Below are 23,697 nucleotides of genomic sequence, written 5' to 3' on the forward strand. Positions count from 1 at the left end.
CATTGTCTGTAAAGTTCGCTTGTATAGTAGCCCTTAACCACATCAAACATTAAAGGGGTAATCCAGGGAACAAAACCCACAGGCCATTCTTTCCCTCTCATCAACCTATAAAATTGTCTAAATATTATTCATTAGCTATACAGAAGCAGATCCCCCTCTTCAGTTGTCCCTTACATGCATGAAGAGAGGAAATTACATCATCCAGCCATCCTGTTCAAATCCCTCTCTAAAGCAGCCCCCACCCTCCTGAGACACACAGACCATGTGTTTTCTATCCTGCACTGATGAGTCAGGCTCTCTTTAGTTTTGAGAACTGGGAGGAGTGTGCAGCAACAGCCAATCAGACACTGAACCTCTCTCTGCTGCTCATAGCAGGAGGGTACGGGCTGGCAGAGCAGAGTTGCAATGATTGCTGGGTGATGTAGACAAGGGGAGGGAAGGATGGCAAAGAATATCAAGCAGCAAGAGAGGCCACAAGAGCCATATATATCAGGCAGAATGGTTTACAGGAAACATATCCAGGAAGTGTGGTGCTTTGGAGCTTTTACTATAGATATACTTCCCTGGAGTACCCTTTTAAACTGGCACAAAACAGAATGTAGCAGAGCTGAGTCTGTTTTATGGGACAAATTAATAGAACAGCAGAGCTGAGAAGCTAAGATGCAACTAGTTGGTGCAGGCTTGATGACAGCACAGGAGTGGTCAACAATCCAGGTCAGGCACAGGAGGTCATCGATGTACAACAGGATCAGGCAGAGTAAGGAAACAGGTACAGGTTAAACACACAGAATCACAGTAACAGCAACCAGACACCTTCCCTAAGTGGAAATACAATATTGCTCTGGAACCAGGGAAGGGGTGGAGCAGAGTTATACAGTATAAGCAGTGCCTGGCAGAGATTGGAGAGGACTGGAATTATGGACTTGTTCAAACCCTTAAAGAGACGGTACATGCACGTGCACGGTCCCTAATTGTGTTGAGCGTGAATATTCTAAATGCAAATTTTTACTGCGAATATCGGCACTTTGCGATTTCGCAAATATTTAGAATATAGTGATATATATTCACAATGATGAATATTCATTTTTGTATGCAAATTTATGCAAATATTTATGAGAATATCGGCACTTCCAGACTGGAAACTGATCCCTCCATTCTTTTAGGTGAAAGATATAATTGCGCACGCGTACTATGCAAATTTAATTATGAATTTTCGCATTGAAAAAACAAAAGATAACATAGTGAATATGCGAATTTCGTGAACATAGGACGAATATTTGTCAATTTATTCGTGAAATATCGCAAATTCGAATATGGCCCCTGCCGCTCATCACTAGTCCCTAACTGATATGACAGTTCAGAAGAGGAAGAGATTTCAGCACAGAGGAAGAGGTAAGTAGTGAACTTAGCTAAGGTAAGTAGTGGGTTCTGCTACTCCATGCCTTTGGCTGGCAACTGTTATTTATCACTACGTGGACGCTGGTGCCAATATTTAATTTCCTCTGGTAATATCAGTTACCAGTGATTTGTAGAAGGGTCAATAAATTCCTCCATGTTAGGAGCAGATGCTGGACTCTAAGTGCCTCTTTCTTTGCAGGGGCCAATTTGTAGGGGTGCAATTTGAATGAGGACATAAGAAAAAGATAGAGCGAGTTGTGGCAGGCTCCCGAAACTGAATGACTCAGTCTTGTATTATTCACAAAGACAGAAGCTGTTGTCTGTGTCTCATATTATTTCTACAGACAGAAGAGTTTTGTAATTGCTGAAGGGCAGAAACCTGCAGAGGAATCATAACCCCTGACTGAGAGATGTCCTGCAAAGGAGGCATAGATACAAGTAGGATGTGAAAACCCCACATTTAGTGTGATCCAACAGAAGAGCTACTGTAGCACAAATTGCTGAAAATAGTTAATGGCTCTGATAGAAAGGTGTCAGAACACACGGTACACTGCCACTTGCTAAATATGAACCTGCAAGGCAACAGACCAGGGGCAGTACCCATGCTGACCCCTCTTCACCACTGAAAGTAGATACAATGGGTGCAAGAGTTTGCTCTTGGCTCCCATATAACATACAGTTCCCCTGCTATATTTGTGGATTCCCATATAGAAAAGCACTTTTCAGTACATAATAGTGTGGTGACTGGGGTATTGCAGTACGTAGCAGGATCTGGTGGCATTAATCCTGGGGGGCAAGATGTTGTTAACCCCTTAGTGTTCGTGATGCCAGGATGTGGTTATTCCGGTATGGTAACCGCTGTCAACCAACCCAAAAACGGTTTTGTAATAAAGGAATGTCCACAGCAAGGATTCTGTAGAAACTGGAACTTTTACTTGAAATGTTTAGGGAACAGTCTTTACAATTATGCAGTTCCTTCAGAGGCAACCGGGACACAGGATACCTTGCAGGTTTCCTTGGACTTGTAGTTATGAAGATATTTATGCAGGCCACTATGCTACTAATATATTCTTTAGCTGAATAGTAGTCACCAGATTTGTAGGGAGCTTGGTATCTCACATTTTGAAGTGGCTGCATTTCTTTAGGCTTTGGCCTAGGTCAGATGAATTTGCTGTATACATGACTTGTGCTTTCTTATGAGTCCCGGAATCAAGAGAGCTAACTGAGAGACTACAGCCCCTTATATACTAGGGGGCTGGACTAAAGCCCATTGGTTGCTAAGCCTGTGGTTCCTGTGCCCATGGAACTCTGGGTATGTCACATGATAGGGGTTCACATGACTAACACTTTTATACATTTGTACAAACGTTATACATATTGACAATGCATACACAATATATACAATGCATTTAAATAGAACAATAAAAAGGTGAGAAAAAAAGGGGGGGGGGAACCTGCAGGAGAGCCCTATGGACTCAAGGGACTCTTGTTGAGGGGACTTAAGGATGATTCAGGACTAGGTCCTGTACTGGGACACCTCAATTGACTAAAGTGTTTTTTTATTTTTTTATAATATCTTCATAGAGTATATGGAAAAGAAAATCTGTTTTGTTCTCTATTAGTGTCCCTATGTTGCAGAAACCTTTAACTGCTTTATGTTGTCAGGATGCATGGCCTAAGTGTAACTCCAACTTTGAACATTTGATTTTTTAGAGATTTAGAAACATGTTAATAGATCAGTTTGTTTGTTTTCATATGCAAAGCCCATTTCAACTGCAGAAGCAATTTCACACGACTAATAATTCACACAACTATTAGTGGCCATAGATGAAGATTGGCTAAATCCATTGATTTAGGTGTGACCGGGTGACGGTGTGTATTGGGGTTCTCCTTGCCTCAAGAACACAAACCACATGTGATAAGCCAGGGTTAATGACGTGTCTGTAGTACTGTAGGTGTTTTGTCCGTGACTAGAGTTTGTGATGCCAGTAGCGTTAACCCCTTAACGACGCAGGACGTATATTTACGTCCTGCGCCGGCTCCCGCGATATGAAGCGGGATCGCGCCGCGATCCCACATCATATCGCGTCGGTCCTGGCTCTCATCAACGGCCGGGACCCGCGGCTAATACCACACAAAGCTGACCGCCGCTTCTAAAGTGAAAGTGAAAGTGACCCGGCTGCTCAGTCGGGCTGTTCGGGACCTCCGCGGTGAAATCGCGGCGTCCTGAACAGCTTGCAGGACACCGGGAGGGCCCTTACCTGCCTCCTCGGTGTCCGATCAACAAATGACTGCTCCGTGCCTGAGATCCAGGCAGGAGCAGTCAAGCGCCGATAACACTGATCACAGGCTTGTTAATACACGCCAGTGATCAGCATGAGAGATCAGTGTGTGCAGTGTTATAGGTCCCTATTAGACCTATAACACTGCAAAATAAAAGTAAAAAAAAAGTGTTAATAAAGGTCATTTAACCCCTTCCCTAATAAAAGTTTCCCATAAAGTTTCCCATAAAAAAAAGAAAACAGTGTAAAAAAAAAATAAAAATAAACATATGTGGTATCGCCGCGTGCGTAAATGTCCGAACTATAAAAATATATCATTAATTAAACCGCATGGTCAATGGCGTACGCGCAAAAAAATTCCAAAGTCCAAAAAAGCGCATTTTTGGTCACTTTTTATACCATTAAAAAATGAATAAAAAGTGATCAAAAAGTCCGATAAAAACAAAAATCATACCAATAAAAACTTCAGATCACGGCGCAAAAAATGAGTCATCATACCATCCTGTACGTGGAAAAATAAAAAAGTTATAGGGGTCAGAAGATTACATTTTTAAACATATAAATTTGTATACAAATAATGATAAGGTTAAATTTTTACCAAAATATGCACTGCGTAGAAACGGAAGCTTACAAAAGTTACAAAATGGCGTTTTTTCTTTGATTTTGTCGCACAATTATTTTTTTTCCGTTTCACCGTGCATTTTTGGGTAAAATGACTAATGTCACTGCAAAGTAGAATTGTCAATGCAAAAAATAAGCCATAATATGGATTTTTAGGTGGAAAATTGAAAGGGTTATGATTTTTAAAAGGTAAGGAGGAAAAAACGAAAGTGCAAAAACTGAAAAACCCTGAGTCCTTAAATCAACTGGTGCCAGAAAGTTAAACAGATTTGTAAATTACTTGTATTAGAAAATCTTAATCCTTCCTGTACTGTCCAGAGTAAAAGGAAATCCCCATAGCAAATATATGCTGTTATGGACAGTTCCAAAAATGGACAGAGATATCAGCAGAGAGCACTGTGCTCGTGATGTCAGCAGAGAGCTCTGTGTTTCAAAAAGAAAAGAATTTTCGTAGTAGTATTCAGCAACTAATAAGTACAGGAAGGATTAAGATTTTTTTAATAGAAGTAATTTACAAATCTGTTTAACTTTCTGGCACCAGTTGATTAAAAAAAAAGTTTTTCACCAGAGTACCTCACTACCAGGGTTAAGCAGTTGCCTGTGCCAGGCGCCAGGAAAGAAACACCTCAAATGCCAGGTTAGGAAAACCACTTTTAACTTTTCGTCAGGAATTTGCAACATTGTACATACAGAAGGCTGAAGGCTGAAGGCTGCAAAAGAACCACAATTGCTTCTTGGCACTCTGGGACTTGTAGTCCTTGCCAACTAACTTGTGACTTGACTTAGATAAGCTTGACTTAACTTTGGACTTGATTGAAGAAAGAAGAGAAGACAAAGATTTAGAGACAGGATAGATGGCTGCCACCGGCTTCGGCTTTCAACACATGTGGTCCCAGGATTAGGGCTTATCAGCCAAGGTGAACCTATTTGGACCTGAGCTGCCTTAAAGGGGTACTCCGCACCCCTAGACATCTTATCCCCTATCCAAAGGATAGGGGATAAGATGTCAGATCACCGGGGTACTGCTGCTTGAGGCCCCAGGATCTCGGCTGCTGCACCCACCTTTACGGCTTCCACCTCCCACCGGCAACGCTGGAGGCTTCGGAGCCCGACCACAATGGCGGACGAGCGTGACGTCACGACCCCGCCCCGTGTGACGTCACACCCCGCCCCCTCAATGCAAGTCTATGGGAGGTCAGTCATTGCGGTCGGGCTCCGAAGCCTCCAGCGTTGCCGATGTGAGGTGGAAGCCATACAGGTGGGTGCAGCAGCCGACATCCTGGGGGCCCCCAGCAGCGTGACCCCGGCGATCTGACATATTATCCCCTATCCTTTGGATAGGGGATAAGATGTCTAGGGGTGCGGAGTACCCCTTTAAGCTTTCTCTCACGTTATTTGTTCGGTACTGGACATGTTGGAACATAGACGTACTGAACTTAGTCTGAACTGGACATAGACAGACTTGACTGAAGAAGGATCGGGTTGGCATCAATCCATATGTGGGTGGTTAGTCACTCAGGAACAGGTAGACAAAGAGGTAGACATGGAACCTGTCCCCATTAAAGGTATGGGCAGGTTTACTGCGGAGATCCTTCACCTTCCCCTGACTGTACTCAACTCTACTACTAACAAGCTCCTTTCTGCATAGACAGACCTGAGTGGAGAAGGGCAGGAGGCCCTGATTGGCCAAAGTGTGATTATCTGTGCATCCTTCTGCACAGACAAGATTAACTCTTATATGGAAAGAGCAAAATATGAAGGCATTAAATATATGACATTTCATGAAAAACATGTTTAATCTTGATTTTATGCATCCATATGACAGGGGTACTTACTAAACTATAGAATTTCTCTATTTTCATAGCTTTTTTTGTAATAATATCATAATTAGATTCTGCTACTTCTCTAATGAATCTGTAAGTGGTAAAAGAACATAAGGTAACTCTGAATGGACAGGAGTAGGATTTATTTTTTTACTGAACAGTTCACAACAGGAACAGTCTCTTGAACAAGCTAACACAATTGTATATAGGGAGGAACTGATCACTCCAAAAATAGAGGCCACTTACGATAGTAGAATGAACACTCTTTATGAGAAAATAAACATACTTATTAAAATCAGACATAGAAGATAAGGCACCAATGATGGTAGCTGGAAAATCATGGGGTACAGGATAACAGTATCAATACAATGAATATACTGTACAGTGTGAATGGATGCAGATAAAAGCATCACTCACAGGTCAAAATCAAGATGTTATATTGCACACACTGGTGAATGATCACGGTATAAAACAGAGTTAGAGAAACAGGCAATACTGAGTACTAACAAAACCTCACATAGGCCACATTTTAAAAATTTCTGCCATGCATCCTGCCTGAAACAACCTGCCTCCTTATCCGGAACGTACGTTTTCGCCACTGCTTTGTCAGGAGGGGGTCATATTCCAGCTACCATACTCACCCCCATTTTTCCATATATGTACCTTGGTGCCTTATCTTCTATGTCTGATTTTATTGATATGTATATTTATTTTCTAAGAAAAAGTGTTCATTCTACTATCGTAATTGGCCTCTATTTTTCGAGAGAGTAGTTTATGCAGCCCATTGCGGCATTTATGCATAGCCAGTGTTTTGTGTACAGGGAGGAATTGAGTAAAAGTCTCTTCAGATAAACAATGTCACACTCTAGTTATTCTCCCTATCCAGGAGCCATGGACTGTCCTATAGACGCTTCTGAAAACCAACCTTGTGGTTCAGGCTGACTGCATTCAGGCTAATGGTGCTCAGGGTGTCTGTGTTCAGGCTGGAGGTTCTCAGGGTGACTGCATTCAGACTGGTGGTTCTCAGTGTGACTGCATTCAGGCTGGTGGTTCTCAGGGTATCTGTGTTCAGGCTGGTGGTTCTCAGGGTGACTGCATTCAGGCTAATGGTGCTCAGGGTGTCTGTGTTCAGGCTGGTGGTTCTCAGGGTGGCTGTGTTCAGGCTGGAGGTTCTCAGGGTGACTGCATTCAGGCTGGTGGTTCAGTGTGGCTGTGTTCAGGCTGGTGGTTCTCAGCGTGGCTGTGTTCAGGCTGGAGGTTCTCAGGGTGACTGCATTCAGGCTAGTGGTGCTCAGGGTGGCTGTGTTCAGGCTGGAGGTTCTCAGGTTGGCTGTGTTCAGGCTGGAGGTTCTCAGGTTGGCTGTGTTCAGGCTGGTGGTTCTCAGGTTGGCTGTGTTCAGGCTGGTGGTTCTCAGGTTGGCTGTGTTCAGGCTGGTGGTTCTCAGGGTGGCTGTGTTCAGGCTGGAGGTTCTCAGGGTGGCTGTGTTCAGGCTGGTGGTTCTCAGGGTGGCTGTGTTCAGGCTGGAGGTTCTCAGGGTGGCTGTGTTCAGGCCGGAGGTTTTCAGGGTGGCTGTGTTCAGGCTGGTGGTGCTCAGGTTTGCTGTGTTCAGGCTGGTGGTTCTCAGGGTGGCTGTGTTCAGGCTGGAGGTTCTCAGGGTGGCTGTGTTCAGGCTGGAGGTTCTCAGGTTGGCTGTGTTCAGGCTGGAGGTTCTCAGGTTGGCTGTGTTCAGGCTGGAGGTTCTCAGGGTGACTGCATTCAGGCTAGTAGTGCTCAGGGTGGCTGTGTTCAGGCTGGTGGTTCCCAGGTTGGCTGTGTTCAGGCTGGAGGTTCTCAGGGTGGCTGTGTTCAGGCTGGTGGTTCTCAGGGTGGCTGTGTTCAGGCTGGTGGTTCTCAGCGTGGCTGTGTTCAGGCTGGAGGTTCTCAGGTTGGCTGTGTTCAGGCTGGAGGTTCTCAGGGTGGCTGTGTTCAGGCCGGAGGTTCTCAGGGTGGCTGTATTCAGGCTGGTGGTTCTCAGGTTGACTGTGTTCAGGCTGGAGGTTCTCAGGTTGGCTGTGTTCAGGCTGGAGGTTCTCAGGTTGGCTTTGTTCAGGCTGGTGGTTCTCAGGTTGGCTGTGTTCAGGCTGGTGGTTCTCAGGTTGGCTGTGTTCAGGTTGGTGGTTCTCAGGTTGGCTGTGTTCAGGCTGGAGGTTCTCAGGTTGGCTTTGTTCAGGCTGGTGATTCTCAGGTTGGCTTTGTTCAGGCTGGTGATTCTCAGGTTGGCTTTGTTCAGGCTAGTGGTGCTCAGGGTGGCTGTGTTCAGGCTGGTGGCGCTCATGGTGGCAGTGCTCAGCTGGCTGTGTTCCACAGGTACCACAGCCTCTCACTGCAGCATGTGTGCTTCAGAGTTTCTTATGTCGGCATCTACTCTATCTCTGTCATTGTCTTTCTCCCCTTTCAGACTCTTTAAGGGGCAAAGACATTAATCTGCTGGGCTTTAGACCCAATGTGATCACTGTACATTTGCTGGAAACTGAATTTCAGTTTATTGCCATGGTAGACATACAAATCCTTCCTGTATTCCTAAGTGCATATTGTACCTTTGCTTGCAGAGATCATATCTCATTGACTGACTCATTAAGAATTAAGTGGAAACCTCCATGGTATTTATATCTGGCGGATGAACTGTAATAACAAGAAATGAATTAAAGGAAATCAGTCACCAATGTCACCTGCACTAACCTGTCGGTACCGGTATGACAACGGTACTTACCTTGTCCCGTTCCATGCAGGGGATCTCCTGTAATCTCCTCCTTTAACTTCAGCTCCGGCCCGGCTTGGGGAACGGGCAGAACGTAGTGATGTCACCACTGCTGTTCTCTAGTAGCGGTCACCTGTCATCAGCGTCACCTGCACTACCTGTCGGCACCGACTGGTTGGTGCCGGTGACACTGATGGCAGATTTCCCTTAATAAGAAACATGGATGAAGAAGTGTCAGCACCTATTGGACAGTGTTAGAATGTGTGGGGATGCAGTCTATTGACAGTGGGGCCAAATGACTCATACATTTCCAGAAGCAATAACAATACAATGTAGCTTTCTGAGAAAATATGTTTTAGTGTTATTACAGACAAGAACTTACTAGAATTGGCTTTACAGAAGATTTGATGAGTCTTCTTTAAAGGTAAATGCACATGGGCCCAAAATATTGCGGATTTCCATTCAGATTAGAAAATCATCAGTGTATTACATTTCCAAATATCTCATCCACCTTCTCCAGATTATTTTCTTCATAGACATTGACCTGTCTGACCTGCGTTCCTGAATGTGCAGCATATCGATAACTGTTTGGGATTTTCCCTGTAGATTTCACCTCTAATAATGTACAGAGGATACAATACCTGACTGTAAGCATTCAAGTTTTGCTGCATGTTATGGTACCATGGATTTGTGTTTAAGAAAAACAGTTTCCTTGAGTGCTTGCTTTGGCAGCACATATGCTAAAAAATTGGAACAATGCAGAGAAGATTAGCACAGCCCCTGTGCAAGGATGACACGCAAATTTCGTAAGGTGTTCCATAAAAAAGAAAAAAGAAAACAACAGCTTCCTTGAGAAACACAGTACTCAGGAATATGGGTAGTATATAGTATTGACCTGTCTGATTGTCATTAAAGGGGTTATTCACCATAAGGTGATTTTAGTACTTACCTGCCAGACAGTAATTGACATGCTTAGGAAGGATCCATGCTTGTCTTGGAGCTAAACACCTATGTTCTAAGTCAACCATAACACTGTTGCTATCTTTTTGTGAACTGGCTATTTTCTGTTGAACTTCCCTCCCTTGAACTACATGTCCCATAATTCCTTGTTTGTAAGTTTGAGGTCAATTTTCTTCCTCCCACACATCATCGCTCCTCCCATTGAAGCAAAGACAGACTCCCTCTGAACACCTGTCAAGTGAGGGGATGTCTCTGACCTGGGAAAACCTGAGACGACATTTTGTATGCTGTTAAAAATAAACATTGGGCCAAAAATCACAGAAGTATTGTGAAAGCACCATCAAGCACAGGTACAGACACTGTATTATGAACTACACTAACTTTAAAGCCCTGTAGCACAGTCGAATAAAAAAAAAAATCTGGATAATCCCTTAAGGGGTCAGGAAAAAGCTATTCACTGGTAAAATGTTTCCCTTCTGTGGTTTGTAAGTATAAAAAGTTGAACTTGGTAGAGTTGTTACCAGAAACATGTTCATGCCAAAGAAGTTTCAGGGTAAATGCATAAAAAAAGATGTAGATTTTTTTTAATACTGCTATCAAGGTTCGTATTGGATGTCTTTATGGCCATAATTTCTGATGCGAAGCAAAGTAAAAAAGCAATTATCATTGGTTTTATTTGCTGAGCTCCAGGAGCTAAATTAGCCGTTCTCCTTCATTAAAACCCTTGACCTAAATGATGACTACCGCTTGTGTGTAGATTCCCACAGTCCTGAATTCACAGTAAGACAATGCACTTATATTAAAGGTTTATTACAGAAGTTCAGAACTTGGAGGTGTTTTGTGTAAATTATCTAAATTCTGCCAATTATTACCATTCAGGAATTCTTCTCAAATACAACAATATAGCCAGAATGCCTACACAACCAATTTGACCCAATAACAATCGCACCTTAAATTCAAAATGCCAGTAAACCTGTCTAGTGGAGCAAAAATGTTTTTCAAAAAGTATATCTGTACTTTTAATCTAATATTAAGCAGTCAATATATAATGTACTTTTCGTAGATACTCTTGTATCGCCCTTAGACTTTCAATGGAAAATGAAGAAATTAAAGAGGATCAGGAGCTACCACTCCAAAAATTTCCCACCTCTACATGTTTTGCCGTTACAACGGTGTTCTCAAGAGGCATATAGTGGCATATGTTGTGACACATGTAGAGGTGGACATATTGTGTTCGTTTTAAAGGCACACTAAGACAGGGCAACTAAATAGCGGTGTACTGCAGTACCGCTCACAGTAGATCAGGAGGATCGGTCTCTGAACTATATACTGATAATTATTCATCACCCTGTCCTAGTATTTATTTTAAACTTTACTTTGGGGTTGTATTTTAAATAATACTCAATAAAAGTTAAGGTTGTAATACATAGGTTTTTTTTTACCCCGGGCTTCGGCCCTGGGGTTTGGTTATTGTGAATTTGGCCCATAGCTGCCTTTGTGGGTCCTTTTCGTTAGTGACCATTCCAAAAACCATCAGTATTTAGTAATTTTGTGTAGTTTAGAATTCCAAATATGTTTTTATTAAACAACTGATAATACATAACGTGTTTTGAGGCACAGCCTCTTGGCAGCATCTTTGATATCTGTCAGCAACTATTCCTCCTGACCCTAATACACATGCATGTATGGCTTGGTCCATGAACACATGCAGATAATTACCCATTACAAGTGTCAATGGACAAGCTGGCAAGTCAATTGGCGCTCATTAACAGGATTACAGTATTTACACTGGGCAATTGTTGGAGGTGAACAGGTGCACAAACAATCATATTTACTGCTGCATAAAAGATCAGTTGGTGAATGAACATTTGCTTGTTTGAAGGACCTTTGCTATGGAGAGACATTTATTTTGGTGATAGAAGGCCCATGTAAAAAGAAAACCCTCTGGTGGCACTTTATATTCCGGGAGAATAAAAAGATCGGGTATTGAAGATTAAAATGCCCAATCCTTCTTTCCCCTGATATCATGCATCAGTACATGCAGAAGTCCGGGCAGAGCGGGGGAAGATGGCGGCGATAGTGCGGGGGCCGTTGATGCGGGGGGGACCTGATGACAAGCGGGGACCAGGAACCGGCGGCAGAAAGGAGGCGCAGACAAGTGGAGGCAGCGGCGGCGACATCAGAGGCAGCAGTGAAGATCGCTGTAAAGTGATCTTCACTGCTTCTCTAGGAGTTTGGTCTCCAAACTGTGCTCTTCCAGATGTTGCAAAACTATAACTCTCAGCATGCCCAGACAGTCCAGGCATGCTGGGAGTTGTAGTTCTGTAACATCTGGCCCTTCAGATGTTGCAGAACTACAACTCCCAGCATGCCTGGACAGTCTTGCAACACCTGGAAGAGCACAGTTTGGAGACCACTGCACAGTGGTCTCCAAACTGTGTCCCTCCAGATGTTGCAAAACTACAACTCCCAGCATGCCCAGACAGCCGAAAGGCATGTTGGGAGTTGTAGTTATGTAACAACTGGAGGAGAACAGTTTGGAGACCACTGTGTAGTGGTGTCCAAACTGTAGCCCTCCAGATGTTGCAAAACTTCAACTCAAAGCATGCCCAGACTGTCCAGGATGCTAAGAGTTGAAGTTTTGCAACATCTGGAGGGCTACAGTTTGGACACCACTACACAGTGGTCTCCAAACTGTTCTTCTCCAGTTGTTGCATATCTACAACTCCCAACATGCCCTTCGGCTGTCTGGGCATGCTGGGAGTTGTAGTTTTGCAACAACTGGAGGCACACTGGTTGGGAAACATTGTCTGTTTCCAAATTCAGTGTTTCCCAACCCAAGTGCCTCCAGCTGTTGCAAAACTATAACTCCCAGCATTCACTGACAGATTATGCATACTGAGAGTTGTAGTTTTGCAACAGCTGGAGGCACACAGGTTTGGAAACACAGAGTTAAGTAACAAACTCTGGGGGACATTTATCATTCAATATAGGCGTTTTTTCCATCTAGCCTTGGCGCTTGAATGTCGCAGTTATGTAAATTTAGCGACTTATATGCGACTTTTTGAATAGAAGTTTCATTGCGTTTTGTCTAGCAGTACACCGTTTTTTGATTTAGACATGCACTGCACCCTCATTTATCATATGCGACATTTGTAATAAGTCGCAAAATATTGCGCTAACCCCGATTTCTAGGCGCAAAAGTACGCATCCCAAAAGCACACGTACAAAATCTCTCTACCCTGTGCAAAACAAACAAACGTGCACAGCAGCGGGGAATTCATTATCTATGGTAGACACAGATGATAAATTACACGCTGCTAAGCAAAAAGTTAGAAGGAAAAAGATCGTTAAAAAAAAGAGTAGCGTACACTTTTAATGATAAATGTCCCCCTCTGTGTTTTGCAACCAGTGTGTTTCCTGCTGTTGCATAACTACAACCCCCAGCATGCACGGACATCCAGAGGACATGTTGGGAGTTTTAGTTTTGCAACAGCTGGATGTTTGCCCAACCCCCATGTGAATGTACAGGGAACGTATAAATTTACCGCTGCAGCTCAAAATCCCAGTGGGAAACTCGCCATAAACCCGCACCTGTGGGAATGTACCCTAAAAACACTACACTACACAAAATAAAGGGTAAAACACTACATATACTTGTACACATACCTTTACACAGCACCCCCATTACATTACCGTAGGGCAATTTTGGTATTGGAGGCAAGTCTAATTCTTGCATCAGGGTCTGTCCCTATGCAAATCCCTAATTTAGGCCGCTTCTAAAGTGAAAGTGGAAGTGACCCGGCTGCTCAGTCGGGCTGTTCGGGACCGCCGCGGTGAAATCGCGGCGTCCCGAACAGCTTGCGGGACACTGGGAGGGTCCTTACCTGCCTCCTCGGTGTCTGATCGGCGAATGACTGCTCCGTGCCTGAGATCCAGGCAGGAGCAGTCAAGCGCCGATAACACTGATCACAGGCATGTTAATACACGCCTGTGATCAGGATAAGAGATCAGTGTGTGCAGTGTTATAGGTCCCTATGGGACCTGTAACACTGCAAAAAAAAAAAGTAAAAAAAAAGTGTTAATAAAGGTCATTTAACCCCTTCCCTAATAAAAGTTTGAATCACCCCCCTTTTCCCATAAAAAAATAAAAAACAGTGTAAAAAAAAAAAAAAAAAAATGTGGTATCGCCGCGTGCGTAAATGTCCGAACTATAAAAATATATCATTAATTAAACCGCACGGTCAATGGTGTACGCGCAAAAAAATTCCAAAGTCACTTGGTCACTTTTTATACCATTAAAAAATGAATAAAAAGTGATCAAAAAGTCAGATCAAAACAAAAATCATACCGATAAAAACTTCAGATCACGGCGCAAAAAATGAGTCCTCATACCGCCCTTTACGTGGAAAATGAAAAAAGTTATAGGGGTCAGAAGATGACATTTTTAAACGTATAAATTTTCCTGCATGTAGTTATGATTTTTTCCAGAAGTACGACAAAATCAAACCTATATAAGTAGGGTATCATTTTAATCATATGGACCTACAGAATAATTATAAGGTGTCACTTTTACCGAAATATGCACTGCGTAGAAACGGAAGCCCCCAAAAGTTACAAAATGGCGTATTTTTTTCGATTTTGTCGCACAATGATTTTTTTTCCCGTTTTGCCGTGCATTTTTGGGTAAAATGACTAAAGTCACTGCAAATTAGAATTGGCGACGCAAAAAATAAGCCATAATATGGATTTTTAGGTGGGAAATTGAAAGGGTTATGATTTTTAAAAGGTAAGGAGGAAAAAACGAAAGTGCAAAAACGGAAAAACTCTGAGTCCTTAAAGGGTTAAAGTGACAGTGGTCAGATGTGCAAAAAATGCTCTGGTCCTTAAAGGGGTTTTATATATATATATATATATATATATATATATATATATATATATATATATCTCAACTGGCTGCAGAGATATAAACAGAGTTGTAAATTACTTATATTTAAAAATCGAAATCCTTTCAGTACTTATGATCTGCTGAAGTTGAGCTGTTATTTTCTGTCTAAGTGCTCTCTGATGATACGTGTCTCAGGAACTGTCCAGGGTAGTAGCAAGTCCCCATAGCAAACCTCTTCTACTCTGTGCAGTTACCGAGACAAGCAGAGATGTCAGCAGAGAGCACAGTTGCCAGACAGAAAACAACAACTCAACTTCAGCAGCTGATAATTATTGGAAGGAGTAAGATTTTTTAATGGAAGTAATATACCAATCTGTTTAACTTTCTGGAGCCAGTTGATATGTAAAGAAAAGTTTTTTCCTGGAATACCCCTTTAAGGTGAAAATGGGCTTTGTTAAAGCTAATCCTCCATCAATAGGTCTATTTTTGTGTTAAAATTGTACTGACCTTACCTAAAATGGAAGTCACAATGAAGAGGCTTAGGGTTGGAGAGTCAGATTTAAGGGTTTATCCAGGAATCAAAAACAGACCTAAGTTATTTCAAAGACCGCTTCCTTTCTGTCTCCAGGTTGGGTGTGGTATTACAACTTGGCTCCATTAACTTCAATGGAACTGAGCTGTAGAACCACACCCAACCTGGAGATGGACAGGGAGCAGTCGTTGAAAGGTCTGTTTTTCAATTCCTGGATAACCCCTTTATGTGTCTTTTTTTAATGCCATTAATATACAGTATAATCATGTGTTCCCTTTAGGGTATGATAAAATCAGGAAATAAAATATGAAGCAATATAAACAAACAAAAAAAAAAAAAACTAAAAGTCACAATGGACTGCAAGTGAATGGGCTATTTGAAGTTGTGAATGCTTTACTATGGAAGTGGGAAGGAAAAAGTATACACCAGGAAAATAGAACCTGAACTGGTTAATGGGGTTAACTGGCGTCTGTTAGATTAGAGGGAAATGAGATGACTGTGGTTTGGTTCAGTAAAACCATGGGAGCCCGAATGTAATAACATGTCTTTCATTATCATATGTATCACTCGTGCCTCATACATTAGAAATGTTAGCAAATCTTTATAATGTCATTTTTTCATTCACACTCCAGGAGGCAAACACTAAATTTACAATGCAATATAGACTGTAATGGTTTGATTCTACTAATTCTTGTTGGTTTATATTAATAATCACATCTCTAATTTTGCACTCCCTGGTAGTTTTATTATTTCATTATATTAACATTAAAACTCACATGACTGGGTATATCACATAGGGTTTGGGACGGTGTGACCCAATACAAACCATCAGGGCAATGTGAGAGATTGTGACGACTCAAGGACAGCATAGACGCATGCCAATACATCCTTCAAAAAGTAGTCATGGTGCTAGTCTTAACACCGATTAGGTTAGCACTCAATGACATTTTCTTTTCTGGGAAAGGGCCATGGCAACAAAGTTTCACCACTAAATGATTACCGTATTTTTCGCCGTATAAGACGCACTTTTTCTTCCCCAAAACTGGGGGGGGGGGGGGGGAAGTTGGTGCGTCTTATACGGCGAACACCTGCGGCCAACAATGGCCGGGGCCCGCCGCTAACACAGGACATCACTGATCGCGGTGATGCCCTGTATTAACCCTTCAGACGCGGCGATCAAAGCTGACCGCCGCGTCTGAAGCGAAAATAACACTAACCCGGCTGCTCAGTCGGGCTGTTCGCGGCGTCCAGAACAGCTTACAGGACACCGGGAGGGACCTTACCTGCCTCCTCAGTGTCTTCTCCGTGCCGGGATCCCCTGCGCTCTCCTTCAACGTCATCACGTCGTCGCGCACACCGTCATCCAATAGGAGCGGCGTGCGGAGCGGCGTGCGGAGTGGCGTGCGGAGTGGCGTGCGCAGCGGCGACGTGATGATGGCGACGGAGAGCGTGGATCCCGGGGGAGAAGAGGTCCGGATCATCGGGGACACCAAGGGGACGCGGCGACAGCGATGAAGCGACATCCAGGGCACCGGTGACGGGTCCGGAGTGGCGGGGACACGTGAGTACTACCTCCTATACCAGTGGTCTTCAAGCTGCGGACCTCTAGATGTTGCAAAACTACAACTCCGAGCATGCCCGGACAGCCGTTGGCTGTCCGGGCATGCTGGGAGTTGTAGTTTTGCAACATCTGGAGGACCGCAGGTTGAAGACCACTGTTGGGTTCAGAATCTTTATTATTTTAGATTTGGCACCTATAAATTGTGTGCGTCTTATACGCCGGTGCGTCCTATAGGGTGAAAAATACGGTATGTTTTAATGGCCAAAACTAGATTTTCCAATTCTGTATGACTGAGCCTCTAGTATACTTTGATTATATTGATGATTTGATTATCATCTGGACAGGCTCTGAAGATAAGCAACCTACTTTCTATTACAAGAAAAAACCATCAGCAAATGCCAGCGAACTGTGAAACTCTATAAAGTAGTCAGTCGTCTACAGCCTACAATATAACAATTTTCCTAAGAGGATAGCATCCACTGGTCATAGAGAAACAGATCCATAGAACCACTAGAAACAGCTTCTTGCTTTACAAAAGGAAGGGAATTAACAGCAGGGTGCCCCTTGTGGTCATATGAAACCTTTACATGAGAAAACATACTGTATGTCCCCAACTCTTACTTTACAAATAGACTGAAACAAATATTCCAAGATTTACCTCTGCTCTCATACAAACAGCTATCTCCCCATCACAAATGACCAGAAGCAGCTCTAGACTTCTGAAGCCTTAGGCAAACTTGACCATGAGCCCACCCCTGTGAATCTAAGAGAATGGTGGTGCATACAGTGTATGCATTGGCACTCATACGAGAAACACGCATTCATTTTTTCAAGAGTTAGGGTAGTAATAGTAGCCCCCTTTAGGTAGTAAAAACAGAAGCAACCCCTTTTAGGTAGTAAAAACAGCAACAGCCCCCTTAGTAAAAACAGCAGCAGTCTCCTTTAGGTAGTAAATACAGCAGCAGCACCCTTTAGGTTATAAAAACAGCAGCAGCAGCCCTCTTTAGGTAATGTAAACAGCAGCAGCCCCCTCCCATAGTCTGCAGCATGGCCTCTTCTTTACTTTGCAGTATAATTATTCTTCCTCTGGTCTGTGCTCCAGTGCATGATGAGGTCACTCATGTGCCGGAGCTCAGAGAAAAGTTGCTCGGGCCTCTTGCATCTTGCCTGCATATTTTAGGCAGCCACAAGAGAGATTGACAGGACGGGAGCCAATGGCTCTTTGCTCCGTCAATCAGCATAGTGCCGCATTTAGCTATAGATGTGACTGTAAGACACACTTTTAGTAAAATGCATCCAGGACCAACCGGCTCTGCATATTGGCGATGTGTACACTGTACGCATTGCCGCTCACTCAGAACGTCGAGTTAGGTGGCTGTGAGGCCCCCCAAGCGCGAGGCCTTAGGCAGCCGCCTAACTTGCCTAATGGGAGAGCCGCCTCTGCAAGTGACCTCTTATCGCCTTCAGTGACTGGCACTTTCCCCTGCTACAATAAAAAAACAAAGGGCCTGTACCCACATCTTACCATCACACGCAGTCCACAATGGAACTATAAATCACTGAACCATTATGAACAAGGACACAGTATGACAGATTCAGTGGTGTAACAAGTAACCATGTGACCCAATAGGAAAACTTATGCACAGGGATACTGCCTACAGTTATGTTACCATATTAGGATAATGTACACAGTAAATTCATAGTACAGGGATAATATACAAAGTCATGTGCACAGTATAATTATATTACAGGGAAAATGCACACAGGGATGTCACAGTGCAGATAAAATGCAATATATATATATATATATATATATATATATATATATATATATGTAATACCATTAATACCATTTTTATTGGACAAACAGGATATTGTAGAGAAAAGCTTTCTGAAGTTTTGACTTGATAAAGGGAGGATTCCCGAAAGCTTGTCTCTACAAAATCCTGTTTGTCAAATAAAAATGGTATTACAAGATCCTGTAACATTCTATGACTTTGTGTCGGCATCACTGAACTAATACGGCTACTTTTTCACAATAATGCGCTAATTCACATAGTGATGTCAATGTACAGCGATAATGTACACAGTAGTGGTCGCAGTATAGAGAAAATGCTCAAACTAGTGTCATTATACCATAACATTGTACACTATAGGGAGATTTGTCAAAATCAAAGAAAAAGTGGACCACTTGCCCATAGCATCCAATCAAATTGTTTATTTTATTATTTTTAGAGGTCTTTTCAAAAATGAAAGAAGCGATCTGATTAGTTGCTATGGGCAACTGATAAACTTTTTCTCTGCACAGGTTTTGATAAATCTCCCCCAATGGATATCAAAATAGTCTGATCATTCACATAGAGATGTCACACAATGATGTCGCATTAAGGGGACAATGTCACAATACAGAGATAATCCACCAAGTAAGTAACATAAAAGCACAGGAATTATGCAAACAATTACTTCACAGCAAAGGGGAAATGTACAGGCATGAAGCTTATAACTAAAGGTCACTTTGCACACTGTGACGTCACAGCACAGGAAAGGAAAACATGACGTGCAGGAGTAATGCAAAAACTACCTTATATGGCCTTATATTAAAGGGGTACTCCGGTGAAAACCTTTTTTCTTTTAACCCCTTAAGGACCCGGGCTTTTTCTGTTTTTTCATTTTCAATTTTTCCTCCTTAACTTTAAAAAATCATAACTCTTAAAAATGTTCACCTAAAATTATATATAATGGCTTAATTTTTGCGTCACTAATTCTACTTTGTAATGACATTAGTCATTTTACCCAAAAATCTACGGTGAAACGGGAAAAAAAATCAATGTGCGACAAAATTGATGAAAAAACACTATTTTGTAAGTTTTGGGGGCTTCTATTTTTACGCAGTACATTTTTTGTCAAAAATGATACCTTATCTTTATTCTGTAGGTCCATACGGTTAAAATGATACCCTACTTGTATAGGTTTGAATTTGTATCACTTCCGAAAAAAATGATGAATACATGCAGGAAAATTTATACGTTTAAAATGGTCATCTTTTGACCCCTATAACTTTTTTATTTTTCTGTGTTCAGGGCGCTTTGAGGACTAATTTTTTGCGCCGTCATCTGAAGTTTTTAGCGGTACCATTTTTGTTCTGATCAGACTTTTTGATCACTTTTTATTCACTTTTTTGTAGTATAAAAAGTGATCAAAAATGCGCTATTTTGGACTTTGGAATTTTTTTGCGCGTACGCCATTGAACGAGCGGTTTATAAAGTGGTATATTTTTATAAATCGGACATTTCCGCACGCGGCGATACCACATATGTTTATTTTTATTATTATTTACATAATGTTTTTTTTATTTTTGGAAATGCCGGGTGATTTAAACTTTTATTAGGGGAAGGGATAATTGAAAGGGTTAATGATTTTTTTTACACTTTTTTAATGCAATATTATAGCTCCTATAGGGGGCTATAACATTGCATTTACTGATCTTTTACACTGATTGATCCATCTCCATAGGAATGGATCAATCAGTGTTTTCGGCGATTGAATGCTCAAGCCTGGATCTCAGGCTTGAAGCATTCATTCGGCGATCGGACAGCACAGGAGAAGGTAAGAAGACCTCCTCCTGTGCTACAGCTGTTCGGGATGCCGCGATTATACCGCGGCGATCCCGAACAGCTCCCTGAGCTAGCCGGGCACTTTTACTTTCGTTTTTAGCCACGCGGCTCAGCTTTGAGCGCGCGGCTAAAGGGTTAATAGCGCCCGGCACAGCGATCAGTGCCGCGCGCTATTAGAGGCGGGTCCCGGCTTCACTATGACGCCGGGCCCGCCGCGATATGATGCAGGGTCACCGTGTGACCCCGCGTTATATCGCAGGACCGGGACCCATGACGTATGCATACGTCATGGGTCCTTAAGAGGTTAAATCAATTGGTGGCAGAAAGTGAAACATATTTGTAAATGACTTCTATTAAAAAATATTAATCCTTCCAGTACTTATTAGCTGCTGAATGCTACAGAGGAAATTCCTTTCTTTTTGGAACACTGATGACATCACGAACACAGTGATCTCTGCTGACAACTCTGTCCATTTTAGCAACCATGCATAGCAGATGCATAGCAGATGCATAGCAGATGTATGCTAAGGGCAGCATGGTGGCTCAGTGGTTAGCACTGCTTCCTTGCAGTGCTGGGAACTTGGGTTCAAATCCCACTAAGGAAAACAATAAATAAAGCGTTATTATTATTATAATAACGTCAGCAGAGAGAACTGTGGTTGTGATGTCATCAGAGAGCATTCCAAAAAGAAAAGAATTCCCTCTGTAGTATTCAGCAGCTAATAAGTACAGGAAGGATTAAGCTTTTTTAATAGAAGTAATTTACAAATATGTTTAACTTTCTGCCACCAGTTGATTTAAAAGAAAAAACAGTTTTCACCAGAGTACCCCTTTAACTCCTGTGCCTAATACCCTGTTAAGTTAAGTTCACGTTCTGGGCCTGTTCGGCTCTTTTTTTGCCCCAAAAACGGGTCGGATCATAATAGACTCCACTGGGTCACCACCCATTGACTTGAATGGGGTCTGTCGGGGATCTGGTAATTTACCGTCGTTTAAAAAAAAATAGTGCATGCAGGATGGGAGATAAGTTTTAGATCGCAGGGGTCTGACCGCTGAGAACCCCGTTATCTCTTGTTTGGGGCTTCTCGAGAGTGGCGCATTACAACCCCCACCCGAAGCTGGGCCTCCACGCCCCCTCCATAAATCTCTATGAGAAAGCCAAAGATAGCTGAACCCTCCCATAGATATATATGGAGGGGGTGTGGCGGTCGGACCTCTGCGATCAAAAAGTTATCCCTTATTCTCAGGATAGGGGGTACATTTTTAAGCATGAGACTTCTCCTTTAATGTAACATCTCTTATATTCTGTACTCTTCTCTTAGTCCAGTTTTACCCAATCAGTGTGCCTCCAGCTGTTGAGCTTAGTCTCAGTCATTCATTTCTTAGTTTGCCTATGATAACAGACTTAATAATACAAAAGCTTGCAAATATAATTTTCTAGCCAATAAAAGTATCACTCCTATGAGTATTTAACATACAGTTACCAAACCTATCGGTCACTACATACTGCCCTTCCTTATAGACCAGTGGTCTTCAACCTGCGGACCTCCAGATGTTCCAAAACTACAACTCCCAGGATGCCCGGACAGCCAACGGCTGTCCGGGCATCCTGGGAGTTGTAGTTTTGCAACATCTGGAGGTCCACAGGTTGAAGACCACTGTTATAGACTGTGACTTACTCCTATGTGTCATGAATCTACAACTTTAACTTTGCAGTAAAGAACGGCTTGATAGATATGATACTCCTGGCTCTGATCCACGGCTTTAATCTCTCTCTCCCTTTCATTTTTATGCCACATGTTCACACATTCATCTAAAGCTGGAACTTCCTCTGCCGTCTCAGATTGCATGATCTAATTCACAAGGGATTTATAGCTGGCATCTTGCTCTGTATGACAGTAATCCTTAACGTGTATATTAAGACAATGCTCAGCATGCAGATTATTTAACACATGACAGGATGATGGAATCAGACAAAGACGGATTCACTGAAAGGCAAACTCTAAAATAGATACGGTAATAATATGAATGATATACGATCTGTGCTAGAATGATTATATATAAAATGTCCAGGATCAGCTTTTTGTCCAAAAACAGAGCCACATCTGTCTATGAGCTATGTCTATTTTTGCAAATCTAGAAAGGCAAAATATGGCACTCTTGCTTCATATGGTGCTCGGGTAAGATCCCACTCCTTGATAGACCATGTATATAGAAAAACTTGGCACTCTAAGTGATAACTTAGATATTTATTTTGCAATCCACATATAAATGCTGACTTTTCGGTCATACAAAAGCCCTTCCTCAGAGTACGGATTACTGCGGGTGCTGGGGGAGAAACCGGCCCTTAGCCGAGGGGGGGAATGAGCTAGGATAGAGCGAGCTGCGGCGGTGGAGTAAGCTCCAATGACACAGCTCGCTCTATCGTAGCTCATTCCCCCCTGGCTAAGGGCCGGTTTCTCCCCCAGCCCTAGCAGTAATCCGTACTCTGAGGAAGGGCTTTTGTATGACCGAAAAGTCAGCATTTATATTGTGGAAATTGCAAAATAAATATCTAAGTTATAACCCACCAACTGAATGCCAAGTTTTTCTTTATACATATGTTTGCAATTCTGTCCCATTCACCTAAAAGTGGGTTAGCTGCAATACCTGCCACAATCCATGAATACATGTGGAACTGTTTCTAGAAACAGTTTAAGGGTAGGGTCACACATAGGGGAAGAGTGAAGAATGAAGACTGAAACAGCCCATAGCAACCAATCAGATTGCGTCTTTTATTTTTCAGAGGCCTTTCTAAAACGTAAAAAATTGCTCTAATTGGTTGCTGTGGGCAACTGCACCACTCTTCCTCTACACAGGTTTTGAAAATCTCCCCAATAGTGTATACACAGCATATTAATTCGGGAAATATGTTGTATATTTGCCTATGAGCAGACACAGGGCTTCCCCACAGCAGCCCTGTGTGTGCAGTGAGGATTGGAGGTGGGGTCAGCAGACATGTCTGTAACGCATGGGCCCGCCTCTAAACCTGACTGCACACACAAGGCTGCTGCTTGGAAGCCCTGTGTGTCTGGCTGAGCAGCATATTTTACATGGTGTGATATATGATACGTATGTGCTTTGTGTGACTCTACTCTAAAAAATCAACCAGTTTAATAATGTAAATTGTTACATACATTAATAGATACAGTAATAATACTGTGAATGTATGCTGGTCCTTTAAAGTGGTACTCCGGTGAAAAACATTTTTTTTTTTTAAATCAACTGGTGCCAGAACATT

General features: G+C 42.5%; 1 protein-coding gene and 1 non-coding gene across 6 annotated transcripts in view; both read left to right on the forward strand.

Annotated features, from left to right (window-relative positions):
- The window catches only part of LOC130283815 (potassium voltage-gated channel subfamily H member 8-like), a 520,269-nt gene that overhangs the window by 262,443 nt on the left and 234,129 nt on the right, over positions 1–23,697 (forward strand). The window lies entirely within an intron of this gene.
- Positions 9,579–9,688, forward strand: LOC130290144 (U6 spliceosomal RNA). Its single transcript, XR_008847519.1, has one exon. It is a non-coding gene; the product is annotated as a U6 spliceosomal RNA (small nuclear RNA).

The sequence above is a fragment of the Hyla sarda genome, chromosome 8 (assembly GCF_029499605.1).
Source record: "Hyla sarda isolate aHylSar1 chromosome 8, aHylSar1.hap1, whole genome shotgun sequence".
Lineage (NCBI taxonomy): Eukaryota > Metazoa > Chordata > Amphibia > Anura > Hylidae > Hyla > Hyla sarda.